General features: G+C 40.2%; 1 long non-coding RNA gene across 1 annotated transcript; it reads right to left on the bottom strand.

Annotated features, from left to right (window-relative positions):
• Positions 1-12,617: 12,617 nt before the first annotated feature.
• LOC148052346 (uncharacterized) lies at positions 12,618-15,380 on the bottom strand. Its single transcript, XR_015698572.1, has 3 exons — positions 15,194-15,380; positions 13,513-13,635; positions 12,618-12,752 (listed from the first exon to the last, which is right to left on the bottom strand). It is a non-coding gene; the product is annotated as an uncharacterized LOC148052346 (long non-coding RNA).
• Positions 15,381-18,556: the final 3,176 nt, after the last annotated feature.

The following is an 18,556-nucleotide window of genomic DNA, read 5'->3' as shown; positions in this document are numbered from 1 at the left end:
CTGGTTGATTCCTGCTCACCTCTAAGCCAAGTTTGACAAGTACAGCATATGTCTGGCGACAAGACTGGGCAAGAAAAGCGGAGTGGAGCAGGATGTGGGTACATGCATACTGCATCTGTGGGCAGCCTGCACACACTCCTCCCTTCCACTTGTCACATGCACGCCTTCAAGGGATGGGCGTTTCCAGTTTGCTTTTTCTTTTCCCCCTGGGTGTGCAGGAGGAGAGAAAGTGAGCAGCCATCCTCCAATGCCGACTCAGTCTGATCCGTGTCATAGCTCAATATTAAAGTGCTCAGGAGACAGAGTTTTTCCACAAAAGCACACTTTGCTGACAATCTAGAAAGGATTCAGTCTGGAAAGGACTGAGCAGATGGAGGAGTCTGCTGTCCCTGTCAGTCAGCAAAAAGGATACTAGGAAGAAGGGCAAGTGGAAGGGCAGAGATTTCTTGTTTAAAGGGGTTGAGAGGAAAGGTTTGGAGAACAGAAGGAAATCCAGAAGCACAAACCTAAGTTACAGGGTGCCTAGGAGGTAGTGATTTCACTGGTGTGCAAACAAGCCCTCACTTGCAGAAGCAAACTGCACCAAGGTTATTGCAGAAATTAATGCTGGGATGGCTAAAGGCCCTCCGTCACCTAGTAAAGGTTATCCCTCCTGCAACTCCTGTGTTTGAAATGGCTCCTTGTGTCCTTACAGAGCAATCCTATGGCATTTTTCACACTGATGCCAACCTGAACTCACAGACAGACTTGAGGATAGCCAATATCCAGCAAGGACGCGAACATAACTGAGTCCTCCGTGGGTGTTGCAGTTGTCAGAGTACTTGTCAAAACAGATCCTGCCAAAAAAACTCTCACACTTAACAGTTCATAGGAGTCCTTAGAGACTCTGCAGCAATGTCAGGGTAGGGTGGTTTAATTTGCAACGGGTGAGCTCCCAACTCCAGAGGAAGGCACAATGACAGAAAACTGCACTGAAACCCAAATGCTAAATAAAGTTAATTCCTACTAAGAAACACAAATTCCAAAAAATCAGCATCCATTTAGAAAAATGCAAGCCACTACAGTCTGATAAAAAGCAGATATAGTGAAAAGGAGCAATGTGGAAAGTACTTAAAAGAGAAGGGCCCATGATGGAGACAAGGAATACAACATTAGACTTGAGCATACACTGCATTTTGGAAATGTTGCCTTAGAGCCAGAACATCATTGCTGTGAAGCTTCATTTCATTACTATTCTTTCCCCAAACCAGGATCTCTGCTTGGATTTCATCTTCCGTTGGAGTGAATGTGGCATGGCAGCACATGGTAGAAATTAGCAAGGAACCACTAAAGAGAACAAGGCACCCCAGCTACAGCTACTCTGGTAGCAATTTCAAATGTAAATATCTCAGTTTTCTACCAAAGTATTTGGGGTGGTGTTTTATTTTCTTTTTTTTTTTTTTTTTAATAAAAGTCAACACTTGCAGAACCTTTGAAATGAAATAGTTTCATTAGTCAGAAAATAATTTTTCACCAAAAATTATGTTAGAAAATCTTGGCCTTAGCAGTCAACATATTTGGATGAAAAATCAAATAGGGCTCCGAGGCTTGAGATTCTCGACATATGTTTGAGATTATACATTAGAACTTAGATGTTTCTTGTACTTTTTTCATTGTACTGGTTCACTGATCACTTTGCTTTCCCTTTTTTAAAAGCAACAGCTGTAATCTTACTAGAATACTAACAGTGAGAAAACTGCCAACAGCACTGAGCAGAACTTTAGAAAGGAAAACATAGACAAAATGCCAGAGAAAAGAGATGCATCAGACTGTGCAGTATTATCTTAAGTAAAAGAGTGAAACTTGCTGTTCTCCTCCTTAAAACTAGAAGCACTAGAAAAATGTACCTATCCTACCTTAACAATGTCACATGGTCGTCAGAAGTAGCTCTTCTCTAATTAGGATTTTCTCTGACCAAAGAGATCAGACACATTAAGCAAAAGCAGTGCAGCCTAATATTTGAAAGCACCCTTCAGTCTCAGCCAGTCTGCAAAAACCGCATGAACATGTGGCTCATTGACAGCACTGCGGGGGCTCACACAGTGCATGACACTGACTTATCTGTAAGAGGGAGATGAGGTACAGTCAGGCGATGTATTCTGCCTTTCTCTTGGAAAAATATCACAAATCAAATTATTTTCCTTTGCTGCACAAATCCTTTCACCTCAGCTGAGTAAGCTAATATTTACTAATGTACAGAGTTCACATCTGAGTTTCCATTTGCCCCTGTTCTTGCTAACTGCAAATTGGGTTTGGCTTTCCAGTACTTTCAGCAGGATGTTAAGCTTGTTTCAATTGCAAAAAATGCAAATTTTCCATTTGCCTCCCCCAGTTTGAATTTTAGAGACATATAAATATCTCTGAGAGTTTGGGCACGGTGCCCATTTTTCACTGCTTACTTTATGTTAGGAACATGAGTGGTACAGCCAAAATAATGAAAACCAATGATATTGTCTTGTAAATTATAGTACTTAGAAAAATAAAATGATAAAGTAAAATGTAATAAAATAAGCAGCGGTAAGAGACACAAATCATGCAAAACATCGAAAACAACCTAGTGGAAACATTTTGGCCGTTGTGCTCTAAATGGTAAAATGCTGATTTTACAGTGAAAATTTTCTTATCATATTGCTATTGCCTTAAGTAGTAGAGTGCTGCTTTCCAGACATCCTGAAGTAAAAGATGTGGGGACCAAAGCAGGAAGATACACACTTGCCCTGAGAAGCGTGGCTTACAAGCTTTGGGCACAAGGCTTGGATTGTTCAGAGAATTGTGCCCTTTTCTTTCATCATCTTCCCTGGCCTGAAAACAGCTGGCAAAGCTTAGGCCAAATTTTGTCTTTAATGTGCAATTGACTATGTGACTTTAGAGGAGAGATTATACTGAAATGAAACTATAGCTTTGAAAACAGGAACAATGACTTAAAAGCACACCTCAACCTCATGCTGAGAGACTTAACTGATGCACAGAAATTCGTAATAACAGCAATTACAGGTCTCCAGTATAGATATATCTCTGGGAGTAGTACATACATTAAAGTAAGCGTTGTGGAAAGTTTTAATTCAGAACGTGGGAAAATCTGGCCCACACCACTTAGGAGGAATAGCAGAAAGATAGGTGAGCATCACCTCACTCACATGCTGGCATGTGGTTTCCTAGAGGTATATGTAAGACTATCGACATTAGGCAATGAACTCCAATTTAAGTGTCCTCAGGAGAAAATGATCAGTCATAAGTCACGTTATGAAGAAGCAGCAGGCCAAAGAACTCCATTGCCCTGGGAACTCTGCTGCTCACCAGAAGGAAGGCATGGCAAGAACAGTGAGCTCTGCTTCACCTGCACAGTGTACACAACCAGAGCAGCCTGTGCACGCTGGGTCCAGAAAGCAAACAACACTGGGACGTTGGGAACATATTATGGTCTGATGTCTGCTAATATTCACTGCTATCATTACCCATGTTCACTAGATTACCTTGCACATGCTTCACCCTCATTTAGCTGTGCATTTAGCCCCAGGAGACTGGGCATCCTTTTGCAAACCTGAAGCCTAATCCTGCTTGCTCTGTAGGAACATAATCAGACCAATTTACTCATGTAAAATTGTCTTTTTCTTTTCACATGCAGAAGTCCTAGAACAGAATGCCTCACACAGCACAAATGGAATTTAGGTTCTTCTACAGAATTTTAAAAACTACATCAAAGAATTCCTTTCCCCTTCTGGGGAATGAAAAAAAGTAAAATGTCCAAATCCCAGAATGTGCCCCATTAAACATGCAGAAGAGAAAGTTTTTATGCATTTACTACCCCCCATCTTCCTACCTCCAAAATATTCATTTACTTTTTTTCTTTAGCTCCACTTACCAGTTTCGAATCATGTGATATTAACACTGAAGTTGATAATAAATAACCTACTGTGTTCCCTGAGAACAGGTGCATAGTATCAAGCTCAGCCTGATATATCATTCACTATTGTATGCAAGTGTAAAGATGCATGTATGTAAAGGTGTATGTTCCATTCATGCATTATTAGTCTAATTTATAAGAAGAAATCTACACAATAAAATCCTCCCCAGTTACTGGCACTTAGAAATTTATCACAAAACAGCAATGAAATGTCCAGAGTTCTGCCAGCAATGTAATAATAATCACATACTTGCAAGGCTGCCACAAAACAACACAATTCGGAGTTGTCCAGAATGTTCAATATTGCAATGAAAAGCACAAACTGTAGTTCAAATATGTCTTCCCTATGAATGCATTGGATCATTTACCTTAACAATGTGAACGTGCTCTCATTATTATGTTCAACTTGATTAGTGTGTAGTCTAACATTTAAAAGTGCACTTCAGATGGAAGAAGGTATGAATGCATGATTGGTTCCTAATAAATTGAGCAACCCCCTAATGAATTGCGAAGGATCTATAAGAAACTGGTAGACACTAGACATAGACACTCAGAACCAGAAAAAAAGTAGTAATAGCAAGGGGAAGATAGAGTAGAATTTCCTAAATACATTTATACACTGTACTGTAATGCTCATTGCTATCTGAAGTAGTAGCAAATAGGAGGGTGTACAGTTCTAGGAGAAAGACATCATTAGAAATTTGCTGGGGGATCATTGCTATTAAAAGCCAACGTGCAAATGAACACTTTGGCTGATGTGATCTGGAGCCATGTTACACAACTGTATCTTATAATGGAACAGGAAAACAACATTCCCTCTCCATTGGTGTCTAGGAATGTTTTCTTCAAATGACATTGTCATACAAAAGCAAGTCAGAAGAAAAGTAAAATCTATATTCAGGGAACTAGCTGATGTAATAGGGAAGATGAAATAAAGAATTTAGCTAAGTAACAATAAAGAGACAGTACAAGTCCACAGCCATTTGAAAGGAGTTGACAGAATATTCTTTTTTATGAAATAGGAATATATGATTACTTAGCAATTAACTTAGATTACATACAAGAAAGAGTGAACATAAGAAACATTATCTTACTACTGAAATGTATGAGGCTGCAAAGTTCTTCTTTGTGGAAAAAGTAAAAGTTTTCTCAGTGTGAGATGCTACAACTGAAGTTCTATACTGAATTAAAGGTAAGAGAGGAATTCACCTCTGAATTGTGCATCTTCGCATTAACAGTGAGAGCCTTACTGCTCCCCTTATCCAGGTGTCAGACTGTCTCAGAAATGACATTATAAGACACCTCAGCTTTGTCCTGTTTCTCTATGTCCTTAATCTTTGGTGGCTGGACGTTTAAGCATAGCAGGTGGTTTAGCTTTTTCCCCCTGCCTTCCATTGGGAGGAAAAAAAGGAATTATGAGAAGACAAGTAAGTCAAAAAAAGCACAGTTAGGCACTATCTTCCCCCTGAAAGGAGTAGTACTCCATATCTAGAAGCCTCCACTTCATATGAAAATGACGGTTCAGCTGGGCTGTGTTATTTTATACACCCACAAACCCATGTGAGACTGGACAACAGTGACTGCAGTGAGTTAGGTCCAGTGTGGCAATGCTAATGTATCTATCTGGGGCATTACTAAAAGAATACCTCTGTTGTTCTCTAACCATGATTCCTACTTCCCTGTAGCTGACAGCTGCATCCTCCAGTCACTGAATCAGTAGCTATGGAAGAAGGGTTTCAGGATTTTAATGCTTTCTTTTTCTATTGTATTCTACTGGTTAGAAAAAAAAAACCCAAACCTAAATCCACACATGCAAAACACAGTTCTGCAATAATTTGCTTACTTGGGGGAGATGCACTTCATCAGAAGGTAACAGCAGGATCATCTACTAGCAGCGATATCTCTCATGAAAGCTGGAAATATCAAACAGGAATGGCATAAACCTAATGACACACCTGCACCTGGCCAAAGCTGTGCTCTCTCCTAGGAAACAAAGAAATAGACCCTGTCAGCCCACCTCAAATGTGCAACAGCAGAACCAGAATAAATGGTATCCCTTTCAGCATCAACAGGGACAACAAGAGTAGTGAGAGCAGGTTTAGTACTGATGCTCTTCAGCAGCATCTGCTGGTTAGCACTAGTAGGACCAACATCTCCTTCAAAAAGCAGGAAGGTACCACTGGGTAGAGAGGCACGATTTTCCCCATGCTGGAATGGCCCACTGGACAGGGTGCAGGACTGAGCTTAAGGAAGTAAGGGCCTGCAAAGAGGCTCAAAGTACAGCTTTGGAAAAATTGTGCTGTGCCTCAGTTTTTCTGTCTGTAACTTGAAATTGTTTGAGAACCTCAACTGAAAGCACTCAGCATTTTATGGTGCTGTGAAATGTTCACCACTGTCACTGTTACAAAGAAAGGGAAAACAGACAGGAGAATATTTGATGCAAGAGAGAAGCCAATATTTGCAGAAGATACCCAAACAAGGAGGAAATATATTTGTTTGGACAAGAAACAACAACTTTCCCTCAGGAGAAAAAATAAAAAGAAGGCATGAAATGTCTGGATGTTCACATGGTGTATCATGGTCATGTAAAGCTGGAGAACGGGCTACATGGCTACCTTTGCATGGTGTTGAACCAGCACCAGTAAATCCATCTTCTCCATATCTTTCTGCCTGAACAGTAACCTTTTTGTTTAGTCCACTTTGAAGTGGACTAAGTTAGACTGCAGCAAGGCATTCATTGAGGGGGAAAAAAAAGGTCCATTGTGAAAGGCAGTGTGGAAGAGCTATTTCAATTCACACCCTCTCCCATTTCACAAAAGCTTCCTCTGCCAGGTGAAACCCTCAGTGCTGGTGAAGCTAACTGAGGATGTCCATACACACAGCACAGTGTAGAGTCCAGCTGTTTCTGAAGAGGTTAGATTAGATACAACAAGCAGTTACAGTGCAATAGCTCATCGCTCCCAACCCCCTCACATGTTAATATTCTGCTTCTCCAGTATTATCATATTGCTTTCAGTACCTGGCCTAATCTAAGCCATTCCTTTACTGCATGCCACATTTGAAGAAATAAGGCTCTGCTCTCACAGTGGAATGATCATTCATCACTCTAGTAACAAAATCTTCTGTTTACATACTGCCCATGTGTTTCTGGCTGAATATATCTGCAAACTGCCTAAATAACTGCAAACATCCCCACTTAACAAAAATTAATTACTTTTAACAGCTGAAAGTAATTTCTAGCACTCCTTATAAATGGGTGTGGCTTTCTCCATTGACAAGAGGGGCACAAAAGCCAAAGGAATATGGTGCAGGTCTAAAGAGAAGGTGGAAAGGACACCGCAGCAAATATGGCCTGTGACTTCGGAGAAATTGTTCAATGCTTCAGTCTTCCTTTCTACAAAACAAGACTGATGATGCATTTTGGTAACGATAAAGTAAGACAAGTTCTGTTTAAGGGCTCGGTGTTATTGTTATTGCTACCACTCAAATCAGCATAATAGGCTGGGTAGGTCATCAGCTCCTTGGGGGAAAAAAACCCAAACAAACCAAACAGCGGGGACACAGGTATTCTGCCTGCTGTGCAAGTGGTGAAGTTTTAGGTTGAGTCAACCTTCCTTTGTGCTAAGCACAATTAGATCTTCACATCTCCTTGTGGCCCTACATTTTTGGATAGTTGTTGGATAGAGGCAAATTCAGCTGGTCAAATAACCATGACTGCCTAGTATAACTATGCCTCCCTGCCCACTACAGCATTCCGGCACTTGGGATGTTTCAGCTACAGTGCCCTGGGGGTTGTGGCTGCAGCTACGCTGTGTCTGTTCTTACCAAACCCAGTTTTTATGACTCACAGAAACTAATTTTTGTGTGTGAATTACTGGCTTTTCAATTGACAGTGAGGGAGCAAAAAATCATCTACAGAAGAAAAGCTTATCTACTTACATTATAGTCTCACGCATTTTACTATGTGTTTACTGTCAGAACGTGTTGCAGTTAATATCTGAATCTCTGCCAGACTGCTGACAGACAGAATATGATCTATCTTAAGATTTTTTTTTTGCGAAGTGACAACTGCTAGTCTGTAAATACTGTGTGCAATAATAGAAACACTAATTTGACATAGCTATATGTTTCAAAAACATTTGTAGTTTCCTTACGTTTTTCATTCTTTTTGCAATTCCAATCAGCAAATGCGTGATCATTGATGCCTGGAGTCGCTACAGCATATTTTAAGATATACAAATTATAGGAAATATTTAGTTCACTGCTGTTGTTAAAATGGTGCCTTGTTGTCTAGTAGCTTTAGATTTACCTATAGTTCCTCTTAAAATCAAACACAAACGTGAAATCTCTACACACATCATGACAAAGGACACTGAGGAAAATCAGAGCAAGGGAGCACAGTGGAAATCTGATAAACTTTTCCAGCTAATTACAAGGCTTATCTCTCAATGAGGCAAACAAAAGCAAACAAGACTGAAGCAAATGGAAGAGCTGTAGATTCAAGCCACAATAGAATTTTCCTTAAATTTCACAGTACAATTTCTTCACTCCCCAGATTTTACACAGCATATTTAAACTTAGACATTTTTAAACTTCAAAATGATCCATATACTGCAGAGAACTTAACTGGCATGTACAAGGTATCCTAGGGCATTCTCTACCTTATTTCTTGTTTGCATCTCCTGGAGCCCAATTCTTCAAATGACAACATCAAAATCATTACATTCTACTGCCTTTCACGGCTGTTGCAGTTTTCTCATATTCCCCTGTCTGTTTTAGAGCATACTGTGAGATAGCATTGGATTATGTATTGAACATCCTTAAACCAAAAAAATGCTACTCAAAAAAGCCTCTTTATCTTCATTGTCTCTGCTAGAGTGCCGGTAATACATCCATCCCATTTAAAAACAATGAAAATTATTAATTTTTATTGTTTTTAGTAGAGCTGTGTATGGAAGAGTCATTTTCTGCCTTGATTCCTTTAAACTTCTATGTGTTAAAGGAGAATAAATGTAAGTTTGCAGGATGGCAAAACACAGCCACCAGAAAATCTTAGACTCTAGTCAGCCCTATTCAACTATTTTTTTTTTCCCCTTCAGTGAGCTTTGCATAAAGCTAACCCAAACCCACATGGATTTCTATAATATCCAAAAAGAATGACAATGAGTGATGTGATGTAGGTGGAAACTGCCTGAAGAAACCTAAATTGTAACAGGAAAAAAAATTGACATTTTAGATTTTAAATGTTACACAGTTTTTATAAAGCTTCAGTCAATTTATTTTATTTATTCTAATGAAGAGCATTACAACTGCTTTACTGCACTGAAGCAAGCATCGATCACACCATTAATCACACCTCGTGAATAGTCACAAATCAAGTTCTAACAGCAAGCACTGAATCAGGAGCAATGAAGCATAAACTCCTTCACAATTTATGATCTCTCCAATTGCATCTTTTCAACCATTAAATTGCAAGATACCATAAATTTTTATCTTCTTCACTTCAGTCACATTATTGATTCTGCCTTGTGAAATATAGAATAGCTGTAAATCTAGGCTATTGAATTAAATTTAAAGTCTTGACTTCAGAAAAGAAACCCAACACACTGCCATGGCTGTTAATTTACACTGAGGAACAAATGATAGAAACATTAAAATTTAAATGGACAACAGGGATTTCAAAGAGCCATAGTTCTGTCAATCCTAGTCCTTGTCAACCTTGAGGGTTTTTCTTTTAGCCAAATTTTAGATCGCAAAATATAATAAAATACAAGCTCCAGGTGGATGCAGAACAGATAATTCTTGCAAACACGTAAATGATGAAGAGGCTAAATCAAAGCTACTGAATAAACGTTTAGGCTTAAAATAACTCCACTGAATTCAGCACAATTTACCTTACTACAAGGCTGAGGTGCTTTAATACAAATAAAATTGGCATACTGGTGATAGCACATCTTTAGTCATCAGGTCGCTAGTGAAAAGGCAGATCACCTTAATGTGTCTGCAAGATTCTCTCTAGGACAGCACAGGCAGGTTCTTCAGGGAGCTGTGTGTCCATCAGAAATGAAAAGAAAGATACACCACAGTGGAAGCCTCTATGGATGGGTGGGAACAATAAATGCAGATAGAAATGGAAGCTCCCAAGGAACTGGAATGATGTTAAAGTAGACCTGGAAAATATCATGTGTTGGAAGAAAATACAGGGTGTGACCTGGATTTCCAGGGTACCGCTAGAGAAGGAGGAGTTTCCTAATGTTGTTGTGGGTTGCCCCTGTGAGAGCGGTGCCTAGCCAAGGACAAACGCCGGGTGCTGGCTGCTGCTGCTCCACATGCCCTGGCTCTCCAGGTGCCTGGACATAGCTCACAGTCCTCTCCCAACCTCTGAGGTGTTTCTCCCTGCTGCTCCAGGGGAACAGAGTTGGTCCCCCACAGGTCCCTTGCCTTCAAGGTGAAGGCCTTACACCAGCATGGCAGAACACTCTTCCACCATTTCCATCCCAAAAAAGGAGCCCCAGCCTGACAGTGAATGCACTTCTGGGTGTGCAGCTCCCTGCCCCACTGGGTGCCCTCCAACTCCCTCCTGCATGGAGTACAAAGTTGCCCTCACCACAAGCTCTGAAAGACATCATCTGTTACACAGTTTATAGGATTCAGAGGCTTAAATCAGCTTTCTAGCACATTGCTTACATAAATCCCCCGGCCCCTTAGGGAAAGGCTATATAAATATTTGCTGACAGGAGAAACAGAAAGAGAGCAGACAGCGTCGAGAGGCGGTGCCTCACCTCTGTCCATGCCCCCCACCTCACGCTGCCCAGCCACGGTCCCTGCACCTTGGCCTCCACGCAGCAGCAGTGGAGCAAGGGGATTTTCCCTTTCCAGGGAGCCAGTGGGAGGCAGGCCCATGGCTACCCACTGGCTGTACTGGAGAAGGGACTGGGAGGGTGAGGGAAACGGAGCTGAGGGCACAGCCAAGGTGAGAGCTGGCAAGCAGGCCGGCTTCTCTCCTCACCAGGTGTGCAGGGTGTGGAAAGGGGAATTTCACCGCCAGGAGCAGTTCCATGGCGGGACTGCTGCCAGGAGCAAGCTCCTTGAGCTCCCAGCAACGGCTGCCTGCTCCCCTCACAGGTGTGTGTGGAGGAGGCTGGAGTGGAGACAAGGGTGGAGCAGGTGACATGAGACTGGCAAATAATTTAACCTCAGGGTGATGGGGAAACCAGGACTCTGTTGACATATTTAGAAGTTGCCTACAGGTACTCAGTTGTCTCTCGAGCCCAATCCTAACTGTATTTAATCATGTAAATCAAATAAACTAAAGGGGTGGTCTGAAGAGTTTGTAGAATCAGGCATTGGAACTGAGGGGTGGGGTCATCCTTATCTGACCAGCATGTACCTACTCAGCAGTAACCTCCCTTTCGTTTTCTCCATCAGCTTTTCCAGTCCATGAGTACAGTTAGCTCCTAATTCTTTGCATATATACAAATTTTGCCAGATGTAGATTTTGCAACTGTTCTTATGCTTTCACTTCAGCCCACCATTTTCCTACCTGCATATCAACTCAAGAGTCAAGAAGAACACCAACCTTAAGGAACTGAAAAGTAATAAATACAAAACTGCAATTCCAAACTTACCTCAATTACTTCTTGCACAACCTACTGGTAGCACTACATTACTTTCTCAGTACAACATCATACCATAACAGAGCATACTATTTCAGGCAGAAAGGTTATTTGGCACCACGCTTTGCAGAGGTATAAAACCCCCAGAATTTATATCAAAAATGTGTCATCAATTCCTACAAACCGCAGAAAGCAATTTGATGACTTAATGTTATACTTATACCCCCAATATGCTAAATGCATTGTGTTCCTGGGCTGCCATTTTTCACTAGGGAAACAAGTACTCACTGCTTGGGATTGATAGGGCCTGTACTGAGAAATGAGTAACTGTGTGCTCTGTCCCCATTTCCCCAGTACCAGCAGCAAACATCTCTATAGTGCTTTTCATCAGAATAGCTATTGCTTTCTAGCCCAAGGAGAAGTGCATTTCTGTACTGACTGAGCCAATGCCCAGCAGAATCCTTCTACGTAAAGCCACATACAAGTATGAAGTATTTTGGAAGTTCAACTCAGATTATTTACAATCAGATTCACAACTCAGTTACACCAAATAAACACGCTGTTTGTTCTGTGGATTCTGTATTGTGCTAGTACCATTCGATGGGCTTTGCATTCCTACTGATCACAGAGCTGCTTTGCTGATCACTGTCACTTGGAATTCAATGTTATGACTTGCGAGCCTCCCTGAATCATGCAGTACCTATCCAAAACATGCTGCTGCTTCTATTACTGTATTAAACTAGTTCATATCTGGACATGAATATCCACTTCCCTTTTAACATCTGGAATTTTTTCAGACCAAAGAGTAAACTTGTATTAGGTTGAGGAAGTGAATGAGAAGGAAGTTGTATTGCTCTTTTTTCTGTGCTCCATCAGTTATTCAATTCCATGAGATAATCAATTAGCTAGCAAACAAGGCAAAAGCTGAACACAAGTGACAGGCTACTTTTGATAAATGTTTTTATGGCACATAGCAATAGAAATGACCAAACTTGAAAGGGCCATAGGCTCAGCCTCATATCCAGAAGTTTAAGTACTGTTGTCAGACTTACCTCAAACTCCTTTGACTTGCTTTGGTCTGAAATTTTGTTTTTAAAACTGGAGAGAAGACGAGCATGTCTGAAGCCCCTGTGTATCCTGGTTTTGCTGCTGGCAAAAAATTTCCATGACCACAGTTTCTTTCATTTTGCTTCCTATTTCAAGTAAAAAATAAGAAGCACGATCAACCAAAATGCCAAAATCCAACTGTGAATAAGCACAAACCTTTAGAAATGGACAGTGCTTGCACATAAAGCCTTTTCATTTTTGATTGTCAATTAAAACTGAATCCATTAATTAAAACTGATGTTTCCCATGTTCCTATAGACCAAACTAAATGAAAAAGAAAGAACTGAAGCTCAATAGGGAGATTGATAGGTCTCTTACTAAACTCTCAGAAACATTTTGCACCTTATGATTTGGGTACCCTCGAGGGGAAAAAAAAAAAAAAGGAGGAAACCTCCCAAATCTGAAAAAAAAAAAAAAAAAAAAAAGAGAGAGAGAGGCATAGGGAGAAAGAAATGTCTAGCAGCAACATTTGTGTTGGTTATTCAAAACTTCTGCTTGGGAATCTTGAGTATCCCAGAAATAGTATGGCTCATGGAAACCTAAAACTTTTAACAACGGACAACTGTGAGGTGGCCATAGTGTGTGTGCAGTATGGGGAAATATAGTGCAAAAGGTGTTGTCAAAGCTGGTGTTCCTGCATGAAGGACAAACTGCAGGGCCTAGGACATTCTGCAAGTAGGAAAAGTCATGGCAAGCAGGAAATCCTTAACCATATCCAGGTTCTTAATTTGTAATACAGATGTAATATTTACTCTATGGATGACTCAACTGAACTTAAACATAACAAATCAACACTCTTTCTTCTAGTGGAAAAACACAAATGAGGAATTTTTCTTCATACAATACCTGCTATATGATATGCTTCCTGTTAACATGTTAAAGCCCAGACACTTGCATTTGCAAATGAAATATACTTCATAGAGCTGAGAAGACTGACATTGGCAGGCAATCCTGTAATGAACAGAAAGCCTTGAACAGAGAAACAACAATAACAGAGAGGCTTTAATGAAGTCCTCACAAACATTTTATTAACAATAATACAAAGATAATGTAAGAACAGCAATAATGATAAGCATCCAGCACTGTAGTCCCATTTTTAAACTTTCACAAATAATAAATTTTACAACACTGTCTGAGGTCAGTCAAGATACTTTACTGAGTGATTGATGGAAAAAAGTTGTGTTCCCAAACTCAGAGCTGGGATTTGTGTGCCCAAGGACTATGAGACATAGTCTTTGAATTAGTCATTTTTCCTAACAGGACTACGTGCAAGCTCACTGTAGCCAAAAAAAGGCCTCCCATTAATTATGTGGGTAAATCCATAGCTCTGGTCTCCAGGTATCCACCCTTTCTAGGTCTGGACACCATCAGAATAATGCTTGTGTGCATGCTCTCTCCCTCTGTGCCATGAAAGTGCTTAATCTGAATGTGGCCTGTACTAGCTGAATAGTGGTGATTACACTTGTCCATTGGTGTCGACACAGCATCTATGCTTGGCATTGGTTTGTCCCATATGACATAGGATTTTATTATAAAATAAATAAAAATTCAACTTCATATTCTTCTTTCATAGAAAAGTTATGCTCCTAAATATTAATAGGATAATAATAATAAAAAATTATGCTCCTGAATCCTAATTATGCCTGCATAAAAACTGCTGGAAGTACTCTATGCGCCTAAAACAAAAGCCTGGATTCAAAGAGGACATAACTTTCAGGAATTCAAAAGTTGGACACAGATCTGAATTGGCAGCTAAAGTCCATGTCTTGTATACTATTCACAAAGCTTTGGTTTTACTTCTGCCTTCTCTTCCTCACAGCTGAACTATTTTATCCAAAAAATTTTCAAAACATGCAGCGAGTTGCTCTGAAACTCACTACAAAGTATAATACCAGCACGGCTGCACAAAAATTTCTGCTTTAAAAATTATGGCAGTTTTGGTCTAATTATCTATATGTTCCAGAACTTCTCTAGATAGTAATTCCTACCATTTTCTACGAACATTACTGATTGGGCTGAATCTGATCAACTGCAGCCTTCCCCACTTCTGAACAGTGCCAGCCAGTCACTTTAAACTCCTGCAGATTTTTTTACTTCAATGAAAATTTAATAATCAGTACTTTTCTTTGAGAATTCACCTCTGCCCTTCCCTTAAAAAAATGAGCGAAGGGTGCAGAAAGGTGGTGTAGTGCTCAACATCAGGAATAAATGGCTGATGTCCTTGGAGTGAACTGAGCTTCTAAGGAGCCAAGAACCATATGATAACCCGAAACATGGAATTATGTGAGTGGCTGCTTTTTCCTGACTATGTGAGGAGGAAGTACTTGTATACCAGAATGAGCCCGCCAGCATGACAGAGCAGAGCTCTATAGAGACAGCTCTGACTGGCATTTGGAAGGGTGAATGCTACAGCACCCCTTTAATGTTCTTTCTTCAGGACACAATGGTCTTGGTTTGAAGGGGTGAGGAGGAAGACTGCCAAGCAACGAAAAGGACGGATCCATTGTGCAACAAGAAAAGTACTCACTGTGCTGTAAAGCAGCAGGGACCGAGGACACTACAGGGTTTCCAGTAAAGGGTGTGATTAGGCCTTCTAGTGGCTATGACCAGAACCAGCAGTCTGTGAAGAGCAGTGCGCTGCTCTCTTCCAGAAAAAATAGGATTCCCCAAAGTTTTCCTTGGTCTTCAGAAGGATTCTGCCTTGCACAAAACTGTTCTCAGAAAGACAGCCGGGGTTATTCTCTTCTTTGACCATATGCAGTCCCACCGGATAGGAGTAAGCAACAAAAGTAAATACTGTTGGATATATAATTATTTTCTAAATATTTGCAAGATGCATAAAATAATGTTTCTCATGTGACCTGCAAATCTCCATTTACTAAGCAACAAATTAATTAGCAAAATTCCTTGGAATATGTGAAAATCTTGGAACAACAATACTTTAGTCAAATTTGGGGAAGATCTGTAGCAATCTGCAATAAAATACTGACAAATAAAAACATAATTTCTAAGAAACTGATGTTACTACAGAGATAGCAATCTTTCACGGAGAGGAAACAACCCTGAACATAAAGGAGAAAAATGCATCAGAATAAAGCCATACATATAAATCCCTGGCCCAGAAGCTATACCAGGCCACGTAATAACCATCTGTTGTATTTCTTGCTCATAAAGGAGTCCATTTTCACAGCGCTGTAGATTTTCCAAGGTAGACTCTTCAGAATATGACTAACACAAAAAAACGGGCAAAACCTTTTTTCTCATCCAAAACAAATATCTTGATTCCAGATAATTTGTGGTCTAAGCACTGACTAGGGGTGGCAGCAGAATCTTGGAGAGTGAGTGTATAAAGGAATACGGGCAACAGAAATGAGACGGGATTGATGCTTGCCTTAAAACAAAACTACATAAGATAAGCTTGGGGTTGATGAATGGTTTCTGCATACATGACATTTCAGGGACTGCTGACAGTAGCAACTCTTGGCAGGGTGGTGATGGTGAAGTGATGCTGGGAGCCAGAGACAGTGTTGGAAAGCAAGAAATGATGGGATCGGCTCTGCTCTGTAGTTTTGGCTGAACATACCAGTAGGAGCATGAGTCACACCCTTCACTTTGTAATTTTTGTCTGGTTGATTGATATGAGAACACCAAGGAATTTCACTGAAGATAGATCTCCAAGTCCAATATTAAAAAGATTCACCATGAATGTTCATCTTCTTTGTCATACAATGCTCACTGTCTTTGTTCTGGATTGCTTTGAATATCCATTTTGTCATTCAGTAAATGTTTCCTTTTGTGCTCAAAACAAACAGCCTTTCTCCATCACCGCTGAGAGAAGATGGCATTTAAAGGTAGAGTCATTAATTAGGTAATCTTAGACTGAATGTGTACATCACAGGAACATTTTACTTCTCAGCAGGGGTATTTCAGAGAGTACTACGCAAATTTTGTGAATTTTGTAATGGCTGTTTGGGCAATACACATTATCTCAAAACATTTATTGGTCATTGCAATTCTGAATGATGTTAACATTGCAGAGTCAACCCTATGAGCTAAATACAGATGTGGTTGCTGTAAAAGAGAAAGCATGGCAAAAGCAGGTAGAAAAACCCTAGAAGTCTGAATGTACAGTAAAATTGGAAAACGTAAGGAAGTTTTAGCTGGACACTCAACAAAAGATGGAAGGGACAGACCTACTGCAATTTTACTCTGTAGCATTTGGCATGTGAGGCAGGGTTGTGAATGCCTGTACTTTGCCATGAAAGTAAATTAATAAATAATATGATCTATTTAAGATACAATCATTGTTCTTTACTACTCAGATTTTCTGCATAGGTAACAACAATTCTCTGATTATTGGTTAAGATAATATTTTATTACGTTTCCCATTTCTCCACATTTGTTTGCTTGCCTAGACTTTAACAGCTGAGTAGAGATAAAGCATCATCAGTCTAGGGCAGAACTCCCAACTGAAAAAGAAAAAAGAATTTTGTTATAGGGCATGTGGGAAGGGCAATAAAACAGTCCTATCACTGAAACATGCCCTTAAGCCAGGACCATGTTAGTAAACTACCCGCCTCACACCCCTTCCACGCTACCAGACCGCAGGCTCTGCTTAGATTTAGCCAACAGGCAGTGACCTTTCCCGTGTGCCAGAATTAGACTAGCAGTAACTGTAGAATAACATTGCTCTGTTATCCTCTACTACTACCATTGTGGATTTTAAACGGATTCAGAATTTCTACTGCAGAACTTTCAAATCCAAACTAAATAAACAAGCTTGAAATCAGACCTTAACATAGCCAGTCAAGTTTCAGAAGTTATGTTTCCCTGTAACAAGCTGCATAGATGTTGCAATCCCCCAAGTCTGCAGAAGGGAAATCACTGTGCGTACTCAATAAAGAATGGGAATGATGCAGATGTTTACCATACCATGATTTTTATGATTTCATACATGAAACGTGCCTGACTGCTGAAGACTGCTTTCCTATTCAACAGCATGACAGGCAGATACCATGCTTTCCATGGCACTGTACATTTAGTTTCTTGGGAGCAAACTTGCATCACTGTATAATTAGACAGTTATATTTAAGTGCACCTGCTGTGTCAATGACTCTTCTTCGTGCCTTGACATGTGAAACCTGAAATTAGCCTGTGCCTTCTAGAAATGTCTGTAGTAAAGGGTGACGAGATGCTTTTCTCTAGGGTCAAATCCTGCAGGCATTGCACCTGAAGCAGTGAACTTGCATTTAGATGCGCTGACCCAATAATACATCAACACAGTGCTTTATAGCCTTCAGCAGGGCATATATTGCATTCTTTTCTATGCCAGCCCAACTTTCATGACTGTAGAAGGACAAAATGGTGTTGAGTTCATATTGGCAAAGCAAACATCTGGAAACACTCCATACGCAGGCATGCTCTCTTTACCTTTCAGTTCTCTCATCTACAACAAGCACCTTTGGAAACCAGGTTGGACAGTAAGAAGCAGAATGGAAATTCTGCTCTTACTGTTACCTATACTATGCTATTTTGAGGAATGGGAGTAATGGTTTTAAAGTTTCACTGTCAAAATATAAGGAACATACATGTCAGAGAGAATGATAAGATTTGCTCTTTGCAACTGTCAGTCCAGCTTTGCATAAACCCAGAAAAGTGAAACATTAAAAACAACCACCACCATCACCTTTGACATAACGACAAAAGAAGTAATGACAAATAGTGGGAATTTATATCGATTCTATAACTCTGCTGTTGAATCAGATGGCAGAGCTTCACCTAGCATATTTACTTACTCGATCTTTTCATTTAACATATTTAAATACATATGGCATTCCTGAATTACAGCATAAAGCTGAAAGTGCTGAGTGCTCCTAATTCCCATTGACTT

Source organism: Nipponia nippon, unplaced genomic scaffold (genome assembly GCF_047370975.1).
Source record: "Nipponia nippon isolate SJK-2023a ecotype South Korea unplaced genomic scaffold, ASM4737097v1 scaffold_5, whole genome shotgun sequence".
NCBI lineage: Eukaryota > Metazoa > Chordata > Aves > Pelecaniformes > Threskiornithidae > Nipponia > Nipponia nippon.
Note: the sequence above shows the minus strand (reverse complement) of the source record. Positions and strands in the feature narration are given on the sequence as shown.